The sequence below is a fragment of the Neovison vison genome, chromosome 6 (assembly GCF_020171115.1).
Source record: "Neovison vison isolate M4711 chromosome 6, ASM_NN_V1, whole genome shotgun sequence".
In the NCBI taxonomy this organism is placed as follows: domain Eukaryota; kingdom Metazoa; phylum Chordata; class Mammalia; order Carnivora; family Mustelidae; genus Neogale; species Neogale vison.
Window position 1 is genome coordinate 81096224 of NC_058096.1, and position 25288 is coordinate 81121511.

Genomic DNA, 25288 nt, shown 5'->3' on the forward strand with positions numbered 1-25288 from the left:
ACAGATATGGTCTGTATGACACAATTATTTAGTAATTGCTAAGACTTCAGGGTGACTGGGTGGCTCAGCTGGTTAAGCGTCTGCCTTCACCTCAGGTCATGATCCCAGGGTCCTGGAATCCAGCCCCACATGGGGCTCTCTGCTCAGCGGGAATCTGCTTCTCCCTCTCCCTGCTGCTCCCTCTGCTTGATACTCTCTCTCTCTGTCAGGTAAATAAATTAAATCTTTAAAAAATTGTAATTGTACAATTTAAATAATTGTAAGACTTGCCTGGTAACAAAGTTTGATTGTTTTTTTATAAATGTTCTAAGAATATTTGGGAAAAATGCATAGTGTGCAGTTTTGAGATAGTGATTTTCATGCCTATCACCTCAAACTTATAATTCTACTGTTTAAATCTTGTATATGATCACAGATCTTTCCCCCCACTTTATCAAGTACTGAGGAAATAGATTAAAATCTCACTAGTAATACAGTTGGCACCTCAATAATGTGGGGACAGGGATGCCAACATCCCACACAGTTGAAAATCCACATATAACTTTTGACTCCCCCAAAGATCTCTATCTGTCAAATAAATAAAATCTTTTTAAATTTAAAAAAAAAATAAATTTTTTAAAAAGTTCATCATTCCGATGATTTGAAACTTTTAACCAATATAACCATTTTTTTTTTCTAAAAATGCTTTTTCAGCATTTAAAGTCTGTTTTGCCCAATGTCAATCCTGCAGACTTTCTTTTGGGTTTTTTTGTTTGTTTTTAGATTTTACTTATTTATTTGAGAGAGAGACCGTGAAAGAGAGCATGAGAGAGGAGAAGCAAACTCCCCGTGGAGCTGGGAGCCCGATGCAGGACTCGATCCTGGTACTCCAGGATCATGACCTGAGCTGAAGGCAGTTGCTTAACCAACTGAGCCACCCAGGTGCCCCTTTCTTTTGGTTTTTTATCTAAAGTCTATTTTGCCCAATGTCAATACTGCAGGTTTTCTTCTGGCTTTTAATCATCCATTTATGGTTCTCTATTCTTTTACTTTTAACTTCTCTGTATCCTTATGTTTCAAACATGTCTTTTATAAACAGCAATGAGCTGTAAAAATCTTTGGTTCCTTCAGATTATAATTACTGATAACATTCGTTATTTATTTCTATTTCTTGTTTTGTACTTGCCATTTGTCTTATTCTGTTTCTTTTCTCAGCTTTTTTGAATTCAAGATTTATTTTTCTCATTTCAATTTTCCCCATTAGCTAGAAAGTTGTTCCGTCATTTTTAGTGGTTGCTTCAGAAATTTTAACATACACACTTCACTAACCAAAATCTATATTTAACCAGTATCTTTGACTTCCTCCCAAACTATGCAGGAAATTTATAAGATATTAACTCCATTTATTTCTCCAACTTTTACCATTGTTTTTTTAATTTTATTTATTTATTTGACAGAGAGAAAGAGAATACAAGCAGGCAGAATGGTAGAGGGAAAAGCAGGCTTCCCGCAGAGCAGGGAGCCCGATGTGGGGCTAGATCCCAGGATTCTGGAATCAGGACAATGACTGAGCCACCCAGGCACCCTCATTTGTTTTATCTAGTTCCCACTAAAGACATTATTATTTTATCTAATCAGTATGTGCTTTAACTTACAAATTTTTCCCTTTTTTTTTGGCTCATCATTACTTTTTGCTTCTGAGGCCATCCATCTGGAAATAATTTACCTCTGCCCGAAATGTACCCTTTTAGTGATAATCTGCAGAGCAAAATCTAGGTTTTTGTGAAGTCTGCCAAGGCTCTGATCTCATTTTTTTAAAGATATTTTTAATGGAAATAAAATTCTAAACTGACAGTTAATTTCTGTCAGTACAAGAAAGAGAATATTTTATTCTCTTCTATCTTCTGTTGTTGCGTTATCAGGATAATTTATTATGTCTTTTTTTTTTTTTTAATAATTTACCTGAGAGAGCGCGCGCGCGCATAAGGAGGGTGAGCAGCAGAGGAAAAGGGAGAAGCGGGTTTCCCGCTGAGCAGAGAGCCCAGTATGGGGCTCCATCCCAGGACCCTGGGATCATGTGAGCTGAAGGCATATGTTTAAGGGACGGAGCCACCCAGGTGCCCCTTATCATGTCTCTAAAGCTAAACTGCCTCTCCCTTCTGACCTTACTTAAGATCTTCTCTATTTTCTGTGTTCTATCATTTAATTATATTTTATCTATGTGTGGAAGTCTTTTTACTCATGATCGGGATCCATGTGACCTCATGAATTATGGGCAGTTGTGTTTTTTCTTGGTCTTTGAAAAGTCCTGGGCATTATCTTTTAAATGTTGCCTCCTCTCATATTCTCTCTTCTCTTTCTGAAACAATTAACTTATGTGGGATCTGAATTCTCCAACTTCCACATTAACCTTTCTTTCGGGTTTTTCGTCATTTGCTTCTCTGTGTTGCCACTGGAAACGTTCTTCGGATGGATCATTCCGTTAACTATTTTCCCTATTTGGCTTGGATTAATCTGTTGTTAAACCCATTCACTGAGTTCTGATTTTCAGTGATACTACCTTTTTTTTTTTCAAGCTCTATATGGTTTTCAAATAGGTTGGTTCATCTTTACAGTTTATTTTCAGCTCACATCTTGTTTTCAATCTTTTTTTTTTTTTTAACTATGAAATGCTTATTTTTGTTCAAATTGTACTGATGGGGTTTCTCTGACGTCTAGGACAAAAATAGAATCCTCCAAAAGAAGGGTGGAAATTGGCTTTTGCACAGTACCAGGGACACTTGCAATGTACGATTTTTTTTTATTTTAATTTATTTTTTTTTTAAGAAGGCTCCATGCCCAACATGGGGCTTGAATTCACAGCCCTGAGAGTAAGAGTCTCACGCTCTACCGACTGAGCCAGCCAGTAGGCCTGTAGGAACTACTTTTCTTTTTTTATTTTTTAAATATTATTTATTTATTTATTTATTTGACAGAGAGGGAGACAAAGGGGGGGGGACCACAAGCAGGGGGACTGGGAGAGGGAGAAGCAGGCTCCCCACTGAGTAGGGAGCCCAATGCGGGGCTTGATCCCAGGATCCTGGGAACATGACCTGAGCCGAGACAGATGCTTAATGAGCCATCCAGGTGCCCTAGGAACTACTTTAAATCAAATTTTCATCTTGAGGGTTTTCTGACCATCTAGTTATTGTAATTCTACATACACATCTGTATTGGAGCTAGTTTAGGTTCACAAATTCTTGGGACCAAATATTTGTTCAGCAAGCATTTGTTCAGAACCACAGTTTTTGAAAGGTGATTTTTCTTACAGTCTTAAACAGTTTTTAGGAGAGAGGAGTTTTGATTTTTCATTCTAATTCACCCTTATATTGAGGGAGAAGCCTTCTGAAGTCTCAGCTTTATAACCAAAGGGTCCCACTCAGATGTCTTAACCTAGTCTCTTATCCCTTTTGTCCTCAAGACCATGAAAAAAAGAAGTACAAGTTAAACTGGTTTGGCAAATGCCCTCAAGGAAAAAGTCAACTTCATTGCAACAGATCCCTTCTCACTTAGCTTTTGACCTGAATATTCATTACTTTCACACTGGTTCATTGCATTTAATATTCCATTGTATCGGGGCGCCGGGTGGCTCAGTGGGTTAAAGCCTCTGCTTTTGGCTCAGGTCATGATCCTGGGGTCTTGGGATCAAGCCCGGCATCAGGTTCTCTGCTCCACGGGGAGCCTGCTTCCTCCTCTCTCTCTGCCTGCCTCTCTGCCTACTTATGATCTCTGTCAGATAAATAAATAAAATCTTTAAAAAAAAAAAAATATTCCATTGTATCCAGCATCTTTAAATTATTTCAGCCAGAGTGCTGGTAAACTATATTGCTAGAAACAGAACTCAACCCTGGGAATTCACATTTAAAGCCACAGAGCCTTGGAGTCTGACAGCCAAATCAGGACGATCTAGCCCAAAAATGAACCAGTTCAGTGCCTGTCACTTTGTAATAACTGCTGGTATTTTAACACTTCCTATATGCCAGATATTGTGGTATTTGTATTATCTCATTTAATCCTTACAATAATCCTAAGGGCCCATTTTACAGAACCCCAGAAATATTAAGTAATTACCTAAGGTCCACAGTTATCCAAGTGACAACACTGGGATTTTAAACTCAAAAAAGTCTAACTCCAAAGATCACACTTTTCCCCAAAGATTGCACCCTTAAGATCCATGCAATTTTGCTTCTCAATAAACGTAAGAGAGGGAAAGACAGAAAAGAGGGATAGCACGCACTACTAGGTACGACAGAGTTACTAACGAAATGCAGGCTTTCCTAGTTTCAATCCTCTCTACTTCCCTATGTTCAGGTCAGGGTTGGCAAATTTCCATCATTTTTTTTTTTAAAGATCTTATGTATTTATTTGACAGAGAGATAGTGAACACAGCAGAGGGAGCAGGAGGCAGAGAGAGGGAGAAGCAAGCTCCCCCCTCAACGGAGAGCCCAACTCAGGGCTCAATTCCAGAACCCTGGGATCATGACCTGAGCCAAAGGCAGACACTTAATGACTGAGCTACCTGGGCATCCCAAGATCAGAAATTAAAATAAGGAAATATTAAAAAGTCCTCAAAGCAATATTACAAAAGGAAATAAGATATTAAACCTGAGTTGGTCATAAGAACTATCAAGCTTAAGAGATCATAAAAAAAATCTAGTCAAATATTTTAAAGTTTAAATCAGCTTTGTTTTTCATGAGCTGAAATATTAATTCTTAAGAAGCTCTGGTATGGTGGGGAGGTGGCTCAGTCGGTTAAGCACCAGGACTCTTGATTTAGGCTCAAGTCGATCTCAGGGTCATGGGCACAAATGCCAATGACCGAACCTGCACTCAGGTGAGGGGGGGGGTCTGCTTGGGATTTTCTCCTTCTCTCTCTGTTCCTCCCCCACTCATGTACATGCATGTGCGCATGCTCTCTCTCTCTCTCTAAAATAAATAAATCTGGGACACTTGGGTGGCTCAGTCAGTTAAAGATCTGCCTTCAGCTCAGGTCATGATTCCAGAGTCTTGGGATGGAGTCTCACATCAGGCTCCATGCTCAGAGGCCTGCTTCTCCCTTTCCCTCTGCTCCTCCCCCTGCTGTGCTCTCTCTCACTCTCTCTGACAAATAAATAAAATCTTTAAAAAAAGGAAAAAAAGGGACGCCTGGGTGGCTCAGTTGGTTAAGCAGCTGCCTTCGGCTCAGGTCATGATCCCGGTGTCCTGGGATCGAGTCACACATCGGGCTCCTTGCTCGGCAGGGAGCCTGCTTCTCCCTCTGCCTCTGCCTGCCATTCTGTCTGCCTGTGCTCGCTCTCTCTCCCTCTCCCTGACAAATAAATAAATAAATAAATAAATAAATAAAAATATTAAGATAGATCAATAAATAAATAAATAAATAAAGGAAAAAAAGAATAACTCTCCTAGTCCTAGGGAGATAAGGGAAATGTTGAGATTTGAAAGTAAGGTGTGAAACGCTGCTAAATGCACATTGTCTAAGAAAGTTAAGTGTGTTGGCCCTGTTCTACCAGGCAGTGATAAAAAAAACTATTCGTTTCTTTTTCAAAGTTGATCTTTCGACCTCGACTGGAAAAAAATGAAGTGACACTTTTTGCTGTGACACTCTGTTCACCCAGAAGTAAGAGAAAAGCAAGTTTCATCTATACCAAGATGCTAATTTTTACCTATCAGATTAGCAAATTCAACAGTTTGGTGAAAAACTGTGTTGATAAGAGTGTGGAGATACTGTTACTGTAATACATTTCTGATAGGAGTAAAAAACACAAATTCTATGGAGGCCAATTTGGCAATATTTATCAAAATTACAAGTGTAGATACTTTTAACCTAGCAATTCTACTTCCAAGTAGAATTATACTAAACTGTACTTAGACAGGTGTAATATGGTATATATTTAAGGTTAATCATTGCAACACTGTTTTCAAAATATCAGAAGCAACCTTACTGACCATTAATCTGGGTTAAAGTTCAGTAAATCCAGAGGCCCCTGGCTGGTTCAGTCCATAGAGCATGTGATTTTCTACCTCAAGGTTGTTGAGTTCAAGCCCCATGCTAGGTATAGAGATTACTTAAAAATAAAATATTAAAGGGGCGCCTGGGTGGCTCAGTTGGTTAAGCAACTGCCTTTAGCTCAGATCATGATCCCGGACTCCTGAGATCGAGTCCCTCATTGGGCACCCAGCTCCACGGGGAGTCTGCTTCTCCCTCTGACCTATTCCCCTCTCATGCTCTCTCTCACTGTCTCTCTCACAAATAAACAATAAATAAAATCTTTTAAAAAGATAATAAAATATTTTTTTTTAATTTCACCACACAGGGGCGCCTAGGTGGCTCAGTGGGTTAAAGCCTCTGCTATAGGCTCAGGTCATGATCCCAGGGTCCTGGGATGGAGCCCCGCATCGGGCCCTCTGCTCAGCAGGGAGCCTGCTTCCTCCTCTCTCTTCCTGCCTCTCTGCCTACTTGTAATCTCTGTCTGTCAAATAAATAAATAAAATCTTTTTAAAATAAATAAATAAATAAAATGCAGCACACATATTTGGTGGAAAATATGCAGCCATTAAAAAAATTAAAGATACTAGAAGATCCAACACAATATTGAAAAAGAACAAATTTGGAAGACTGACACTATTCAATTTCAAGACATACTCTAAAGCTACAACAATTGAGAAAAACTGCCTGGTATTGGCAAAATAAATATATAAATAGATAGATCAATTAAAGAGAACAGACAGTGCAGCAATAGACCCACATAAATAGAATCACCTGATGGGGGCACCTGGCTGGCTCAGTCAGTAGAACATGTGACTCTTGACCTTGGGGTCATGCATTCAAGCCCCACCTTGGGAATAAAGCTCACCAAAGGAAAAAAAAAATAGAATCAAATGATTTTTTACAAAGAACAAAGACAATGCCACAGAGCAAAACCGGTCTTTTCAACAAATGGTGCTGGAACAACTGGACATCCACATCCCAAAAAAATGAACCCAGACACAGACCTTAAATCCTTCACAAACATTAACCCAAAATGAATCACAGATCTAAATGCAAAATCCAAAACTATAAACTCCTAGAAGATAACACAGGAGAAAACTCAGATTACCTTGAGTGTGGCAAAGACATTTTGGATACAACACCAAAAGCACTGACCATGAAAGAATTAATTGATAAGCTGGACTTCATTAAAATTAAAAACTTCCGCTTTGTGAGACACGTTAATAAGAAAATGAGAAGACAGGCCACAAGACTGGGAGAAAATATTTGTAAAAGGCACAACTGAAAAAGGATTGCTATCCATAATACACAAAAAACTCAAAACACAACAAGAAAATACTCCAATTAAAAATGGGCCAAAGATCTTAACAGGGCCCAACCAAAGATGATATACAGATGGCAAATAGGCATATGAAAAGATGATCCCCATATGTCATCCAGGAAATGAAAATTAAAATGATGAGATACCACCAAATAACTAGTAAAGGGGTCAAAATCCAGAACACTGACAGCACCAAATGCTGGCAAGGATGTGAAACACAGATGCCTGGTTGGCTCAGCTGGTTAAGCATCTGCCTTTGGCTCAGGTCATGAACCCAGAGTCCTGGGAGGGATGGAGTCCGCCATCTGCATCTAGCTCCTTGCTCAGCGGGGAGTCTGCTCCTCCCTCTGCCTGCAGCTCCCACTCGCTTGTGTGTGTACACACACACTCTCTCTCTCTCTGACAAATAAAATCTTAAAAAAAAAAAACTTATGTTCACAGAAAAATCTGCACGTATTTGTATGTATTCATAAATGTCAGCTGTATTCATAACTGCCAAAACCTGGAAGCAACCAAGATGTCCTTCAGCAGGTAAATGCATAAATAAACTGTGGTACATTCAGACAATGCAATATTATTTGGTGTTAACATGAAATGAGCTGTCAAGCCATGAAAAAATGTGGAGGAACCTTAAATGCGTATTACTGAGTAAAAATGTCAATCTGAAAAGGCTACATTTTTGTAAGATTTCAACCATATGACATTCTGAAAAAGATAAAACAGTGAAAAAAATCAGGTCAGTGGTTGCCAGAAGTGGAAGGGTCGGGGAAGAGATGAATAGTCAGAGCACAGGGTTTTAACAATAATAAAATATTCTGTATAAAACCATAATGATGGGTACATGTCATTATACCTTTGTCCAAACCCCTAAGATTTACAACACCAAGAGTGAATTGTAAGGTAAACCATGAACTTTAGGTGATAATGATGTGTCAATATAGGTTCATCAGTTCTAACAAATGTACCACTCTGGTGGGGAATGCTGATAATGGGGGAGGGAGTGCCCATGTGGGGTCAGGGAGTACATGAGAAATCTCTGTACCTTCCCCTCGATTTTGCTATGAACTAAAAACTGCTCTAAAGAAAAAAAAAATTTTTTTTAAAGAATTAAGAGGGGTGCCTGGGTGGCTCAGTCAGTTAAGCAGTTGCCTTCAGCTCAGGTCAAGATCCCAAGGTCCTGGGGTCGAGCCCCGCTTTGGACTCCCTGCTCAGTGGACAGTCTGCTTCTCCCTCTCCCTCTGCCTGCTGCTCTGCCTACTTGTGTTCTCTCTGTCAAACAGATAAATAAAATCTTTTTAAAAATAAAGAATTAAGAAGATCTATAGGCTGATATAGAATGATAAACCACATTGTTACAAGAAAAAATGCAAAGTATGTGACTAGTGCACTACTATTTTTAAAAGGAGAGAAAAAAAGCATCCATATATATTTGCATATAGAGTAGTTCCCTCCTTAGCCACACAAAAGACGTTCCAAGACCCCCAGTGGATGCCTGAAATGGTGAATATACCTACTATGAGCTCTATACCTACAATGTTTTTTCTCCAATATGTACCTATGATAAAGCTTAATATATAAATTAAGCACAGTAAGAGACTAACAATAAAGTGTAACAATTATGAGAATATACTGTAATGAAAGTTATATACGTAAGACATGTGGTCTCTCTCTGAAAATATCTTGTACCTTGTATCTTGTATCTTGTATCTGTACTCACCTTCTTGTGGTGATGTGAGAGGACAAATGCCTACGTGAGGAGATGAAGAGAGGCGAGTGACGGACGTGACGGAGCCTTGAGCTGTGACTCACCTCTGACCAACAGCAGAATCTCCTGTTTCCAGTTACTGAAACTGCGGAAACCGCAGACAAGAGGAACAACTCTATGTTTTATATATATATAATTACACATATGTGTCGTTTTGAAAAATATATATATACAAGAAATGAGTAATACTGTTGGCCTATTAGAGAATCAGCTGGATGGCTGAGGAACAGAAATGAGAGAATTTTTGCCAAATACCCTTTTAAGTTTTTTAAATTGTTAAGCATAAAAACACATGATCTGCTCAGTCTAATAAATAAAAAGTAACATAGCAAAGACAATTTGGGAGAAAAGGGCGGCACCTGGGTGGCCAAGTTGGTTGAGTAGCCAACTCTTGATTTCAGCGCAGATCATGAACTCAGGGTCATGAGATCAAGGGCCTCTGGGCTCAGCGGGGAATCTGCTTGAGATTCTCTCTCTTTGCCCCCCACTTTCCCTCTCTAACATAAATAAATAGATAAAAATCTACATAAAGAAAAAAGAAGAACTTTGTGGGGGGGTGCCTGGATGGCTTAGTCTGTTGGGTGTCTGATTCTTGATCTCAGTTCAGGTCTTGATTTTGGGGTGGTGAGTTCAAGCCCTGTGCTATGCTCCAGGGCTGGGTGTGGTGCCTACTAAAAAAAAAAGAGAAAAGGAAAAAGAAAAATAGTTAACTTTTTTTTATTTTTTAAAGATTTTATTTATTTATTTGACAGAGAGAGAAGGAATAAAAGCAAGGGGAGTAGAAGAGGGAGAAGCAGGCTTCTCACCAAGTGGAAGCCTGATGTGGGGCTCGATTCCAGGACCCTGGGATCATGACCTGAGCCAAAGGCAGATGCTTAACAACTGAGCCACCAGGTGCCCTGAAAAATAGTTAACTTAAAAACAAAAAAAAAAGAAAGGGAAGAATTCTGTAAGCAGATATATAATTTTTTACTTCACCAAATTTGAGAGGAGAAATTTAAGAATGTTTTGAGAACTGCTCGACTTGAGTTTTTGCTTTTGACTGAAACTTGGACACTAAACAGTAGTTTTCACATTTCTCTTTTGACAAGTGAAAAAGAAGTTTGTACACAGTTTGTGTTCACTCTCTTCCAAGACTGTATTTTAATGACTTACCCAGTAAACAGAAAAATACTTCCAATTTACAACCCATTTAAAACAAAAAAACAAAAGCTATGGTTCAGAATAAAACATTTGTACACAAGTTTGTTTTGTTTTGTTTTGTTTTTTTCAATTGGAGAAGAAAAGATTTCTCTGGCATTCACCTTTGGACACTACTCAGGAAAATAAAAAATAATAATAATCAAACTGCAGGGATTCCTCTATGGGAGAAAATAATGGGGTAAGGGGTGGAGGGTACTTTCCAGCTTTTGCTCCATAAACACAATGCCAGCAGAAAATAGGTTTAGTTGCTCAGGAATGGGACAACTTTGATTCCCACTGGCCCACTGAATCTGGCTGCAGCCAATAGGTGATGTTTTATGATAGGGAAGAAAACTTCAGAAAGAAAGAAATATAAAAGTGAAAGAAAAAAAAGTTCCTCAGCCCTGTTACTGAAATCCAAAAGAGCTTAAGGAAAACTACTTTGAAAAATTACTAAATGCGGATGCCTGGGTGGCTCAGTCATTAAGCATCTGCCTTCAGCTCAGGTCATGATCCCAGGGTCCTGGATGGAGCCCCACATGGGCTTCCTGATGTGTGGGAAGCCTGCTTCTCCCTCTCCTGCTCCCCCAGCTTGTGTTCCCTCTCTCACTGTGTCTCTCTGTCCGTCAAATAAATAAATAAATAAAATATTTTAAAAAGAAATACTAGGGAGCCTGCGTGGCTCAGTTGGTAAGCATCTGCCTTCAGCTAAAGTCATGATCTGGGGGTCCTGGGATGCAGCCCTGCATTGGGCTCCCTGCTCAGCCGGAAGCCTGCTTCTCCCTCTCCCACAACCCCTGCTTGTATTCCCTCTCGCTGTCTTTCTCTGTCAAATAAAATAAAATCTTTTAAAAAAAATACTAAATGTAAACTTCGGTGAGATTTAAAAAGATAGTAAGAAAGAATACAAATCAAAACCACAAGGTATCTCATCACACCTGTCAGAATGGCTAAAATCAAAAATATAAGAAATGACAAGCGTTGGCAAGGATGTAGAGAAAAAGAAGCTCTTGTATGCTGTTGGTGGGAATGCAACCAGTGCAGCCACTGTAGAAAACAGTATGGAGATTCCTCAAAAAATTACAAACAGAATTACCATATGATCCAGTACCTCCACTACTGGGTATTTACACAAATACAAAAACACAGGGGCGCCTGAGTGGCTCAGTGGGTTAAGCCACTGCCTTCGGCTCAGGTCATGATCTCAGGGTCCTGGGATGGACTCTTGCTCAGTGGGGAGCCTGCTTCCTCCTCTCTTTCCGCCTGCCTCTCTGCCTGCTTGTGATCTCTCTCTGTCAAATAAATAAATAAAATCTTAAAAAAACAAAAACAAAAATAATACAAAAACACAAATTTAAAAATATACACGCACCGCTATGTTTATTGCAGCATTATTCACAACAGCCAAATTAAAGAAACAACCCATAAAGAAGATGTTGTATCTATATACACAATGGAATATTACTCTTGCATAAAAAAGAATGAATCTTGCTATTTGCACCAACATGGATGGATCTAGAGCATAATGCTAAGTGAAAAAAGTCAAAGAAACACAAATACCGTATGATTTCACTCATATGTAGAACTTAAGAAACAAAACAAACAACAAAGAAAAGGAAAAAAGACAAACTAAAAAGCAGACTCTTAAGTAAAGAGAATAAACCAGTGGTTACCGTAAGGGAGGTAGGTGGGGGGATAAATGAACTAGATGAAGGCGATTTAGAGTACACTTACCAGGATGAGAACTGAGTAATGTACAGAACTGTTGAATCACTACATTATACACCTGAAATTAATATAACACTATATGCTAATTATACTGGAATTTAAAAAAAAAAAAAAAAGATAGTAAGAAAGTTGTTTTTCTTTAAAATTTCATCCCAGTCTCCTACTTCTACAACTTAGGAGTCAAGATGTGATTATTTATTTCTTTATTATTGAAACCCAAATGTGCTTTTTTTTTTTTTTTAACTTTTAGTTAAGATTAAGTCTCAAAATTCAAAAGGCACAAAAGGGTATACAATAATAGTTTACCTCATATATGTCTCCCAGCAACCAACATTATTAGTTTCTTGTATATTCTTCCAGAGATATTCTATATGCATACAAGGAAACCCTCCTGGACCTTCTTTTTTCCTCAGCCTTTCCTTTCCTATTCTTTTACACAAATGGTTGTATGGAACCAACTCTTGTGTCTCTGTCAAATAAATAGAAGAAAACCTTTAAAAAAAAAAAAAAATCAAGGGATCTTTACATAATTTTAACTCCTTATATGAACACATACTACTCTTTTCTATAAAGAAATCTCTTTCAAAAAGATAAGTTTCAGGGCACCTGGGTGGCTCAGTTAGTTAAGCTGCTGCCTTCACCCAGGTCATGATCCCAGGGTCCTGGGATCGAGTCCCGCATTGCGCTCCTTGCTTGGCAGGGAGCCTGCTTCTCTCTCTGCCTCTGCCTGACACTCGCCTGCTTGTGCGCTCTCGCTCTCTCTCTCTCTCTCTCTGACAAATAAATAAATAACATCTTAAAAAATTAAAAAAGTAAAAAGATAAGTTTCTTTTCAATATCTCCCATATCACTCAAAGTTAAGAAAAAGTTGTTACGAAGAAAAAAAAAAGGGGGGGTGCCTGCATGGCTCACTCTGTTCAGCATCTGCCTTGGGCTCGGGTCCTAATCTGGATCGAGCCCCACCTCAGAATCCCTGCTCTGCAGGGAGCCTGCTTCTCCCCCTGCTTGTGCTCCCTCTCAAATAAATAAATAAAATCTTTTTTTTAAAAAATGATCTAGAGAACAAAATTGCATACAATTACATGACAAAACAACTCACTGAATTTCTGGTCCAGTATTCTGATTCCTGAAAAAAAAAAAACTGCATAGATCTTCAAAGTTCCCACCAAGGATAGTTTTGCAGAGGTAACATTAACACCCCATGGAGACCTTTCCACTGTCCAGTCCAGAGGCACCTTCAATGAAACTGAAGAGGGAGGGAAAAAGGAAGTAGGAAGCTAAATTTGAATGTTTGGTTCTCGTGGATTAGCAACAAGGAAGTGAAGGGAGATGAAAAAACAGGATTGCCTCAGATCAGTTAATAAGTAACCTACATATGCCAGCACTAAACTAGATCCTTCTGCCTTTCAGTGGGAATTGATTGTTCATTGGCACCTGAACGGCTGTACAAGGGCAGAAGTCTCTTGTGAAGCACAGAAGAACCAGCCACAGAGAAAAGAGACAGCAAATAGGGTAAGCCACAGTTACTCAAGAAGAGGGAAACCCAGAGAACGCTCCAGGGTCCTGTGTGGTACCTATAGCCAAGACTGATTTCCAAAGCAGAGTCCAACATCCATTTTCTGAAGCGTCTCTTTCCCGCTTGTATCAATCATAGGGAGCAAAGGCGGCCCAGGATGAGGTGTGCTTTTACAGCACGGTTTGCCACTAAGAACACTAGACCAGATGTCTGCTGGCAATGTCCAGGCTCCAGTCCCAACTCAGCTGTGTGAGTGTAGACATTCCTGAACTTCAGTTTCTGCATGGATAAACCAGCTCAAAAATATTACAAATCTAAAACCAGCCCAGAACAACCCAGTCTCAATTTCCCAACAATAAAGCAGAGCTACCTTAGGAGCACCAAAACGCCAGCCTAAGTTCACAAATTTTTAGCATCTATCCAAGATAACTGTGATCTCTAATTTGGAAAACACCCTCGGGTTCACTCCAGCAGTAAGTCTCTCAATACTATTTCAAGAAAACAGGTGGACAAAGGTTATTATATATGATAAAGACAATATCGAAGTCTTGGGATGCCAGAAAACACACATTAAAATCACAAAGGGTCCTTAGACCCACCACAATTTGACAACAATCCCAAAGTGATAAATAAGTGGGCCACTTTGATGTGGAAAAGCCTCTGCAGAAGGGAACCTAAACAGCACTCACTTCTAAACAAATAGCCAACACAGTTTATAAACAAAGCCTTGATGGTTTTTCTGGAACCAGGCCTGAATTTATAACCTTCTCAACTCCATACAGTGAATGCAGATTCTCCACTCACCAAAAAGCCGATCAGAAACATTTCTAGCTATCTGTACTTTGGATAGAATTGGGAGTCTGAAAAGAAAACCAACTCTGTTTTTTGTTTTTTTTTTTAAATTTAGTCTGTTTCCCGAGTTGCAATATGATATGATTGAATGGGTAGGCAGAAAGACCTCAGATTCCAAGTCAGTTCCATGCTGGCTTAGGTGAGGGGCTAGGGAAAAACCTCTGTGAGCCTCATCAGTGACGTGAAACAATTCCTGCCTCTTGATTATTGTGGGCTTTAAAGAGACAATAAATGTCTAGGCACATGGTTGGAACATATTGATGTTCATTTTTCTCCTTTTCTTCCAGAACTCCTTAAGATACTTCTAAATAAATAACCAGAAAAGCTGTTCCCCATTACGTTTAATCATAATGATGCCAGAATTTTTCAGGCCAAAATAGATAGTCAGTGAAAAAAGACTCTTTTGCATATATGCAAACCATGTGTTTGTAAGAGATACGCATGTATATAACCAAATACATAATCAGGAGGTGCCCACTCTCAATGTCACGCAATGAAATTGGATTAATCATATGACGTGGCTGTTGACTGTTTTATCTCTACAACTAAAGTAATTTCAAGACTACAGCAAGGATTTCATAGGAGCCTGCCCTGGATTTCCCAGAACAGCGAGATCGTTAGAAGTCAGAAATGTGGCTCCATAATTTTACGATGATGATGAGGCAAAGGTGCTTAACTTAGCGCATTCAAAATGCAGGACTGGGCAGAATGTTTTTAACTTTGTTATAAAAGTTCTCTCGGTTGTCCCCTCTGCACCCATCCTGTCCTCTTCTACTTTGAAGCACAGAAGACAAGAGACCGTGATGATAATAAGACAAAGCTGTGTAAACTTCTTCCTGGGCTTCTTAAAACGCACTTCTAATTCGGCACCCCCTACCACAGCAGTCCTCGATTTCTCCTTAAACAGAAATGGTCACGGGTGTCAAAGAGATGTGAGTGAGTGTCCACTGAACTGTGTCTAAATGATTTTCCTTGTGAGCACAGCCAGCCTGGAATAAGAACCTACGAGAGAGAAGAGAAAACATGCTTCCCAGGCCGAGGAGGCATTGTTCAAAGTAATGAGTTCTGCACCACTTGGGCCACACTTCACAGCTGAGTCTGATTTTCCTGAACAAAGACCAATAACCAAATGGGCATGCTCTTCAGCAAGATTCTCAGAGCTGGTGATTGTTGTCAAACCCATGAGGTGGTGGAAAAAAGAGGAGACTACCGCCTCCCTACCCTTCTGTGTTCTACGAAAGAGGAGGACTTTGTCAACCTTGGTCAGTATTATGCCAGGGGAAGTGACATAGCTCTAATAGATTTCAGTAGAGTCTAAACTCACTAAAAATGCCTAGAAGTGTGGCATCTCGAAAGTTAAAATTTGTAAATGCCCTACTGTATTCCTTTCATCCTTCTATCACAATTTTACATCTTTTTTTTTTTCTCAGAGAAATAATAGTCATGATCCTTCAAGCATGCAGACCAACACTATTCTTAGAAGGGAGCTGCAGGAGGTTTATGATGTCACGAAACATGGAGTCAGAACAAAGGACTACTCAATCACTCACCTTATCTTCATCTAAGAAATCTGAGAATTACAGGGTTTTTCTGTTCCTCCCAAACATGGTGCTGTACTCGTGAAGACAGCAAGTTTTAGGGCCTAGTCTGCACTACAAAAATGTGAAAAAAAAAAAAAAAGGTGCTCACAATGCTTCTTACTATATATAATTTTTATCTAAAAATACTCAAAAATGGTGTTCAGCATATTTTTTAAGTCAAAGTGTAAGCATTTGCTTCTGAATCTAGATGTAGGATCACTCAACACTAAATCAACTGTTCTCCTTAAGGGTTCTATTGGTTCTGTTAAGTATCTACTCTGAAAACCTGAAACAGCATTAGAATGATTTCAGAATTCAACTCTGACTTTACTGAAGGCAGGACTCTGGAATGTTTATATATAATCTTATATATAGTTTTCAAAAAATGTTCATGGACTAAATGAATAAATAACGTAGGAAACATTTAATTAAGAGTTTGTCGAGTATATTACATTATGGCACACTAACATAAAGCACCATTATAATATTCTATTTTTATAATTCTATCCTTCTAATTATTTAGAAGACTGATTCTAAAAGTAAGTTTAATTGATACTGATGATGTGAGAAAATGTATCTCGCAGGCAGAAGCAAGGACTTCCACAGTTTTTATGCAGAATCTGGTGCAGCTATAAATTCTGGCTCTGCCCATCAACCTTCCCTCCCTTTGTCTCCTCCTCATAGCCTTTCCCCAGCCTTTCCCCAAGCACTCGCAATCTCATTATCCCGTGATCTGCTAAACTGCAGTTTACCTCCTGGAACCAGCAGAAACACATGTCATTGAGAATTAGGGAATTGGAGCCAGTTACAAACCGCCAAATAGGGTCACAAAGTATCTGAACCTGAAAATTGAGAGTTTTTCTATTTTTTTAATTATGAGAAAAGGGGGAAAACTCAATTGGACATTTTTAACAGTTGCATCAGATGGACTATATCACATCTTAAGCACTTATAATGAATGGGATGGGAGAGGCAACTTTAACAGCATGTTATTTGCTAATCATCTGAGAAGTAATATTATGTTGACTTCATTTGCTGATGGTGGGAGGATATTGTCTGAAAACTTCTACCACTCAAATATTTGCAGCTCTTGAAGGGAAATTGTTTAAAAGCAGGGGACACTGAGACAGTAGCCCTAGTATTTCATCTAAGGTATTTTTATGCCACACTTTATTCCAGAAAGAGTAACTCCATTTTAAACTTTGATTAGTTATGTCGACATTAACCAGTGTTTCTTTAATAGCAACTAGGCATATTAATCCTGCTGCCAAATACAGCCTTAAAAAAATAAGCAACAAAATGCAGCTCCTTCTACACAACCCTTAAGATGTGTACCCTTGCCAAATGCTAACCTGTATGTAAACAAATGGGATTTCTTAAAAGGGGCAGAGCTGTTGAGACTCACAATTTGAAAAGGAAAATGACATGTTTAACAGGAGGCTAGAGAAATCTGACTGGTTCCCATCAAGACTTCTTGAAACATTCCCTGCAGAAGATTAACCCCAGAAGTGACCAAAACTGAGGGGCAGCATGGAAAAACAATCACCCCTTCTGGGAAAGCCTTTGTTTCTTTTCACTGGCATTTTACTTTGGTCCATTTTGGAGCTCATCTCTTTTCATAAACGTGCCAGAAGGACACAGGTGCTTGGGTTTGCACTCCTCCCACTCACCACTTGCATAAAGGGGGCACAAGTCTGTAACCTTACTGCTCGAGAGCAAGCACCTGATTTTTTTTAAATATCTCACCTCGAAGGGAATATATTTTATTCAGTGTTGGTAAGGTCTCAGTGACTGCCTCAATAAGCAACTTCTCACCATTTTCTTCCGTCTAAGATCAAAATGGTAATAAGAAATAGCGCGGGGTGAGGGGGATGGAGGAGCCTTCTACTTCCATTTAGTTGGTTATTGTTTTAATGCTGAACTGCTAACGTAAAACTGAGATCATAAACTCATCCCGAGTTACAAACGACAAAGGAGGCGAGAGGGGGGCCCGCCGCGACGCTCAACAGGGGGACTGGGCTTAAGGGCCAGCCGGGTGGCATCTCGGACTCGCGGCGCCGTCGCCATGGGAACCCCGCGCAGGCGCAGAGAGCGACGCCGCGAGGCCGGGACTTGCCCCCACCGCCCGGCTCGGCGTCGCTCCGCTGCTCTCGTTTATTCCAGGAAAGGGTAATGGAGTAAATCCTCCTGGCGCTGAGCGTACCCGGTCTTCTGAACCGAGAGGGTCCTGAGTGGGGTCAGTGAGTGCAGGAAGAGCCGTGAGACTCCCCAAGTGTAATGGACACCGCACTCCCCTTGCTGGGAAACGCGGACCTGCTCTCTCCGAGCCGTCGGGAGGTGAGAGCCGGGTTCCTGGGAGCGCCCGTGTGGGTGAAGCATCCTGCAGCAAAGCTTCACCCTCCAACGGGCAAACCCCACTCACCAACACGGGTGACTCGAGAAGTAAATTCTCGCGCGGGCACACGCATACCCACATCTTCTGAATTACGAGACAGCCCCCCCACACACACACACACAGGACCCGCGGTGGACCACTTCTCCGCGCAGGGGATTTGGAGGATCCCCACGCACAACAATACTCACACGGTCCTAAAGAGCGTGTCCCGGCCGGGACTGGAGAGAGGACCTCGGGCCACCTGCTCTCTGGCACACCTGGTCTGGTCCACCAGCCCTCTTTCTCGTTCCGCTCGGTTCCCCCTCAAAGCACTGACCTGCTCAACTTTGAGTGTTCAGCAGTTGACGGATTCCTGGGAGTCCTTGGCACTGGAGCAACCTCCAAAGTGCTGGGGTGATGAGTTGCGGGCCCTTGTGACTCCCAAGTCGAAAACCCTGGCGAGGGACGGAAAAGCCCCCCAGAAGCGCACTTCTCGCCACAGCCAGCAGAAGCCCCCGAGACGCGCAGGCTAGAGCGGGGCGCCGCCGCCACAACCTGCTTTCTCATTCAAATTCTGACGCTCACACTGGAGCCCCCTCCCTCCCAGCCCCGCAGCTCCCGAGGAAATCAGGAACTGGAGCGGGAGAGAGTGGACTGGAGCTCCCACCGCCTCCAAGGGCCCCAGCCCGCCAGGGGTAGGGGGCTGAAGGCTGGACCTGGACCCCTGGGTCCACGCGCCCTTGCGAGGCTCACTGGCAAGCAAAACCCAGAAGTTCTGAGAATAAAACCTTCCTTTCTCCCGCGTAGCTTTCAAAGATTCCCAAACCCAGGGACACCTCCTCGATACTCAGTTTTAGGCAATGCTCTCAAGAGCTTCAGTGGTTGTAGGATAAAGGAATTTGGAGAAACAAAGTTGGAAGTGAGACAGCAGAGAATGGGAACCGTTTGCAGCTTGCACTAAAGTTTAAAAAAAAAAAAAAAAACCTTACGTCCATCTTAGGGTCACCTTACCATTCTAAGAAAATAGCACTTACTATGCCGTTATAACCAAGGAGATCTGCCTTAAGTAAATTGCAGCTTAGACTGAGAAAGAGGGGAGTGTAGGTAACACTCTTATTCCCCGCCCCCCGCCACCGTCTCTTCTTCCAGATGCTTCTCCTACATGTTAACGGGTCAGTTATTCAATCAAATTAATTTAACGGCTGGCAGACTCCAGCACCGAACCTGCTGTGAGTAAGAGCACAGCCACGGGGGAGGAAAGCCTGCACACAGTAGGCACTCAAATAGCGCGGAAACGATGAAATCTACCGCGCGCACAGACATGGTGACTGAACAGGTTGGTGCGGCTGCTGGAAGGCTGACAACCGCTGGCCTCGGCAGCCACCCTGTGATCCGGTCTCAAGATTCCAGGATTTGCATTTATCAGCCTTCATTCAACCTGCCCTATTGTTAGTTCAAAGCCTGGCTGGGAGGGACTTCGAGACTCTGCTCCTCACTCACCTTCAATTTAAAATTCTCCACCAATAAGAAGGTCCTAGAAAAGCTGGCAGCATAGGGTTGGCAGGGATTTGCTGGGCTTAGTGACAACATAAACGAAAGTCATTTTCTTTTTCATGCGTGAATTTGCTCAGGAAGTTACAAATGAGTGCTCGAGCAGGGAGAGCGGGGCCGGGGCTGCCCGTCTGCTTTGATGGACAGTTAGTGTGGGGGGTGGTAGAACCGTGACCTCTCAGAGCAAGATCTAGGGTTTCACCTTTTCATCCCACTTAGCCGATACCATAGAAACAACCCATTTGTATTATTCAGTTCAACAGAGGCAATTACAATGTCACAGCAAAGCACCATGGGCAAGAAGAAACTTTATCCTGAAAGCAATACTGGACTCTCAAAAAAAACCAAAAACAAAAAAACAAAACAAAAAAAAACCACCAAAATAGTCACTTGAATTTCTTCATGTCAGGGTACCAGGAAAAATTCAGTTTGGGAAAATATATATATAAGGTCTTTCAGCTCCAAAAAAAGAAAGCTCCCTAATTTTTTTTTTTTTTTTAGCATTAGTTGTCTAAAATCTTTGCAATGTCAGGTAGACTGACTTTATAACTTAAAAAAATACTCTTTTGTACATGAATCATTTGAATTTTCCACATTAATATTCTTTTCGGTGGGTCCAATGTCAGTTTGTTCGTGTTAGCATATTTAAATGTCAAGGTGGCAGAAAATGTGTGTTTATATTTGTATAACATGCCAGGACAAAAATTCCCAGCGTATAAGAAATTAAACAGGTAACTACTCTTCTACCCTCAAAATGCTTCTTGCTTTGCATCCAAACATATGTTTTTTAGAGCTTTGTTTTACTGGTAATCTCCATGGTGAATAGGAAGGCCAAAAAGAGAGAATAAGAGAGAGACACACACACACCCGTCAAGACAACCCCTCAACCACAGAAGTTACCCACTCTAAACCTCCTGGGTTTGTCTTTCTTTTATACCTGAAGAACCACAGATGCATGGGTTAAAATAAGCTCAGACACAAAGTTCACAACAAGAGCACTTGGTTTGTAATGCAGTCTTTATTTTGAAAGTTTTAATCAATTTCCATAACTGTATGAACTTCAAAACTTTTCCACTATGCAATATTTCAAACCTACTGAAATCAAAGCAAATGCCCATATAATATTTCTGCTTCCTACCCCTTCTTTTTTAAGTAAAGCATTACAGATAACAGCTAAAACCCCATCTCCTGGCCTTTCTACCTCCCTTTGCGCGAATCATACTTAATCATATGCTTAAGTGTTTAGGGCATATGGAGGGATCCATAAATCTTTTAAGGTACCTTTTCCCTCTGAGCTTTTTTTTTTTTTTAAGCTCCATATATCAGAGAAAAATCACCAACTAAAACCAGGAAAATATTGTTACATTGCTCAGTGTTTAGAAGCCAGACAGAACTATTTCTCCCCACTGCCGCTGGTGACAAACACAGGGAATGATAACAAAGGGATTAGACAGTGGGTAGTAAACAGCCTCTCTAGGTTACACAAACCCTTCCATGGTTACCGAATAGTCAATAGAAAAAACAAAACAAATAATACCCCCTTCCTTCACAGCCTACAAGGGAATCAGAAAAAAATGGGATCTAAATTCACACTTCTTTGGGCGGGTAGAACAAAGGTACAACTATATAGTAGTATGCATGGTCTATTGGTAACCTAAACTACAATCTTTCTGTAAGAAGTAACCCCTTTTCCCAGCATAAGGGACTCCTGCTGTTATGCTAGCTCAATTCAAGGTTGAAATCAGCCCTGCTGAAGTCTGGGGTTGAATCTTCCTTGCTTCTCTGTACACGGGGACCTCTCTGTGCAGCAAGTTACGGAAAGCCCTTCACAGCAGTCCTTTGACTTAACCTCCTCTGTGTAGCAAAAGGGCTATGAAAGCACCGATTTTTCTTAAATGCCATTTACTGGTGAAAGACATCTTTCCCCACCCCCACTCTCCTCGGGCTTCCAGAGCGATGACTCTCATTAATTACACTGGCACAGCACTGCCTGGACTCCCTTCTAAGTAGCTGCCAGATTTCCACATATCACCTCTGCCTTGATACAGAATGTGCACTGACACCGGGATCACAGAAAATCCTGTAAAAGGTGCCTGATAGCTGGGAAGATGATTGATGTGCTTTGAGGTGGGCCTGCCACGCTGCACATCAGAAAGGGTTTCTTAGAAAACTGCACTAGGAATCCAGTTGAAAGTCAATTTTTCTAGCTATGCAAAAATAGTGCTTTCAGTTGCGAGAACAGCCATATTTAAGATATTCGAATTTAATCAGCAATAATCTTCAAGTTATATTCAGAAAGCAAGAAAGTGAAGGAGATGAATATTATCTCTATTTTAATCAAGACACCAAAAAGTCACAGAAATAACCAAAGAGCTTAGCAATTATCAAGGAGGAACTAGAAGTCTCCCAACACAGCTTTCTTGAGTACTTGCCATGTACCAGACACTATGCTAGATGGTAATTCTTAGCTAGAATTCAGATAATACTCCTGAAGTACAGAGCAGTAGCTCTCCTCATGACCTTACTTTTAGATATAAATAACAAAACCCCAACTCACACTAACTGGAGGAAAGGAGCCAGTACTGACTCCCACCTTACAATGGAGGAAAGGATAGAGGCTTCAGGAATGACAGGATCCAGGAATTTAGAATCATCATTTCTTTTCCATATTCATTCTCTTTGATCCTACTCTTCCTCTCCCTGCTGTTTTCAATGTTTAAGCCTTATTCTTTCCTATTACATATGAGCTTCTATAGGCTGGTGGGTGGAGAAAGCATTACCAGGGACAGCTCCATGACCCCAGCTAGCAATCCCAGGGAAAAGAGAGGCTTTTATTTTATGTTATTTTTATTTTACCATCTGTAAATAAGATTGTAGGAAAGGATCCCAACTGACCTGCTTCAGGTCGTGTGTCCATCCATAGAGATGTGGTCAACAACAAGTAGAGTATATGTGTATCCAGTCTCTGATCATACACCCAGTCCTGTAGACAAGAGGTGGGGTAATTTGAGTAGTAGCCCCACCAGAAATATAAGGAGTCAGGAAGGATTTGGTCTCCATAGGAAGGAAGCTGCTCTTCCCAAATGAGGGTAGGAAGTGATTCTTATGGATAAAAAGAGCAAAGGTCCCCAACTGTGCCATCTCTTGATCCTGCCACCACAGAAAGCCATTAACATCTTTGTATAGATTCCTATGTGTATGACAGAGGTTTCAAAAAAAAAAAAAAAATGAGAAAAGAAACTTCCAGCATTCATTAGAAAGAACAGGGGAGGGATGTCACAGTATAAATGCCACCAATCTTTCCCTCCCCAGCTACAGAAAAATTCATCCCCATATGTAGGCAACTGTCATGCTAAGCTGGAAACAGAGAGAAAAAAACATAAAAGCAGACCAGCTGATCTTGGGAAGAGTTGCTTCCTATTTGTGTTTCTCACTTTTTATCACAGAAATTTTCATAGGTAAACAAAAGTAAAATAGTATAATGAAGCCCTATGTATTGGTCACCCAGTTTCAACAATTATTATTTTGATAATCTTTCATTATTCAGGAATGTGAGGAATTACAGAAATGGTTTGGGTTTTTTTTAAGATTTTATTTATTTGTCAGAGAAAGCAGAAGCAGGGGGGTCAGTAGGCAGAGGGAGAAGCAGGCTTCCTGCTAAGAAAGGAGCTGGATGCCGGACTTGATCTCAGGACCCTAGGATCATGACCTGAGTCAAAGGCAGATGCTTAATCAACTGAGCCATCCAGGTGCCCCTGAAGTACTTGATTTCATAAATTAACACTTTTTCACAGTGCTGGGCTCTTAGTTAATGGAAGGACTGCATACCTACAAAACAACTAAATTAAATAAGACTACTACAGGGGAAGCTCTTAGTAAAATGCCTAGCACAAAATGAGCTCTGAAAAATGTCAGGTTTTTAGGGGTGCCTGAGTTGTCTCAGTTGGTGGAGCATGCAACTCATGATCTTGGGGTTGTGAGTTGGAGCACCACAATAGGGGTAGAGATTACTTAGTGAAAAAGTCACTATTATTATAGGTACTATTAAATGGGTAACCTATGTAAAGATTTTAAATGCTAGCAAAGTCTACATGTTGAAATGTATTTGGTGTACAGAGGGAAAAAAGTTAAAGCTAAACTCTTTGCCAATAGACAAAAACATTTTTTAAGTGTTCCATTTCTTTTAAAGATTTATTCATTTCATATAGAAAGAGCACAAGAAAGAGCGGGTGGAGGGTGGCGTGCAGAGGGAAAGATAGAATCCTATAGCCGACTCCTGATGGATCAGGGAGCCCAATATGAGGCTCAAACCCAGGACCCTGAGACCACGAGTTGAGCAAAAATCAAGAGTCTGCCACTTGACTAAGACATCCAGTCACCCCAAAGCGCTCCATATTTAAGTGGGCTATTCATTTTTTTTCTAGAACAAGCCTATATAATTGTTTCCCCTTTCTATAAGGAAATATCAAAAATATTACAAGCAGAGGCGCCTCGCCGGCTCAGTCAGTAGAACATGTGGGTCTTGATATCAGGCTTGTGGGTTCGAGCCCCACACTGGGTGTAGAGATTAGGTAAAAATAGTAAAAAGAATACATACGTTACAAGCAAATGCACTTTTCACCTTACAAATAAGGAGATACAGGCTAAACTGTCAAACTCAAACAAGAGCTTGGACTAGATACTGGAATTCTGAACTCCAGGTTCCCTACTATAATATCTTGGAAAAATAATCTAGCCTCTCAGGCTACGTAAAGACAAAATAGAATTGTGCCTGTCTAGGTGAAGTCCTTCAATTCAATTAAGATTTCCTTATAACCCAGTTTATATTTCTTAAAAGATGTTCAGTTCCCACCACAAAATGAATACTTTTTTTAAGTGAATACTTTTTTTTTAAGTGTATTTTTTTTAGTAATCTCTACACCCAAAGTGGGACTCACAATCACAACCCCGAGATCAAGAGTCGAATGCTGTTCCCAAAGAGCTAGCCAGGCACCCAGAATGAGTAAATTTTTTAAAGGCAGAAAGCATGCTTAATTAAAGTGAACTTACTCTATTTTCTCTTTTCCTGCAATTTGTTTCATTGTTTTCTCCTGGTGGTTGGGGGTGGGGTGGGGCAGGGAATAAAGTATTCTAGAGGCAACAATAGTGTCAGAGGACAGAGCTCCCTCTCCTTCCTCCTCAGAGCTTCACAACTCAGTTTTGTGAGTTTTGTTTCCAGAAAGACCTCCCACAGAGCCAGTATCTACAACTTGCAAGATGGTCAAAGCCTGCTGGGCAGGACCAACATAACTGAAGTACTTTCTTGTGCCCAGGAAATTTTGGCTTACATATTTTCATTATGGAATATATTGTACTGTTAAAACATTCCTGCAGAATCCCATAATATAATTAAGAGAAAAATGTATCTTCATA

The 25288-nt window shown here is 40.6% G+C and overlaps 1 protein-coding gene across 1 annotated transcript in view; it reads right to left on the minus strand.

Annotated features, from left to right (window-relative positions):
- Positions 1 to 18712, minus strand: part of PLCH1 (phospholipase C eta 1) — a 216573-nt gene extending 197861 nt beyond the window's left edge. Inside the window, exon 1 of the mRNA XM_044251645.1 lies at positions 18663 to 18712. The gene's annotated coding sequence lies outside the window, so the exon portion shown is untranslated. The remainder of the gene's footprint in view (positions 1 to 18662) is intronic.
- Between the last annotated feature and the right edge of the window lie 6576 nt (positions 18713 to 25288).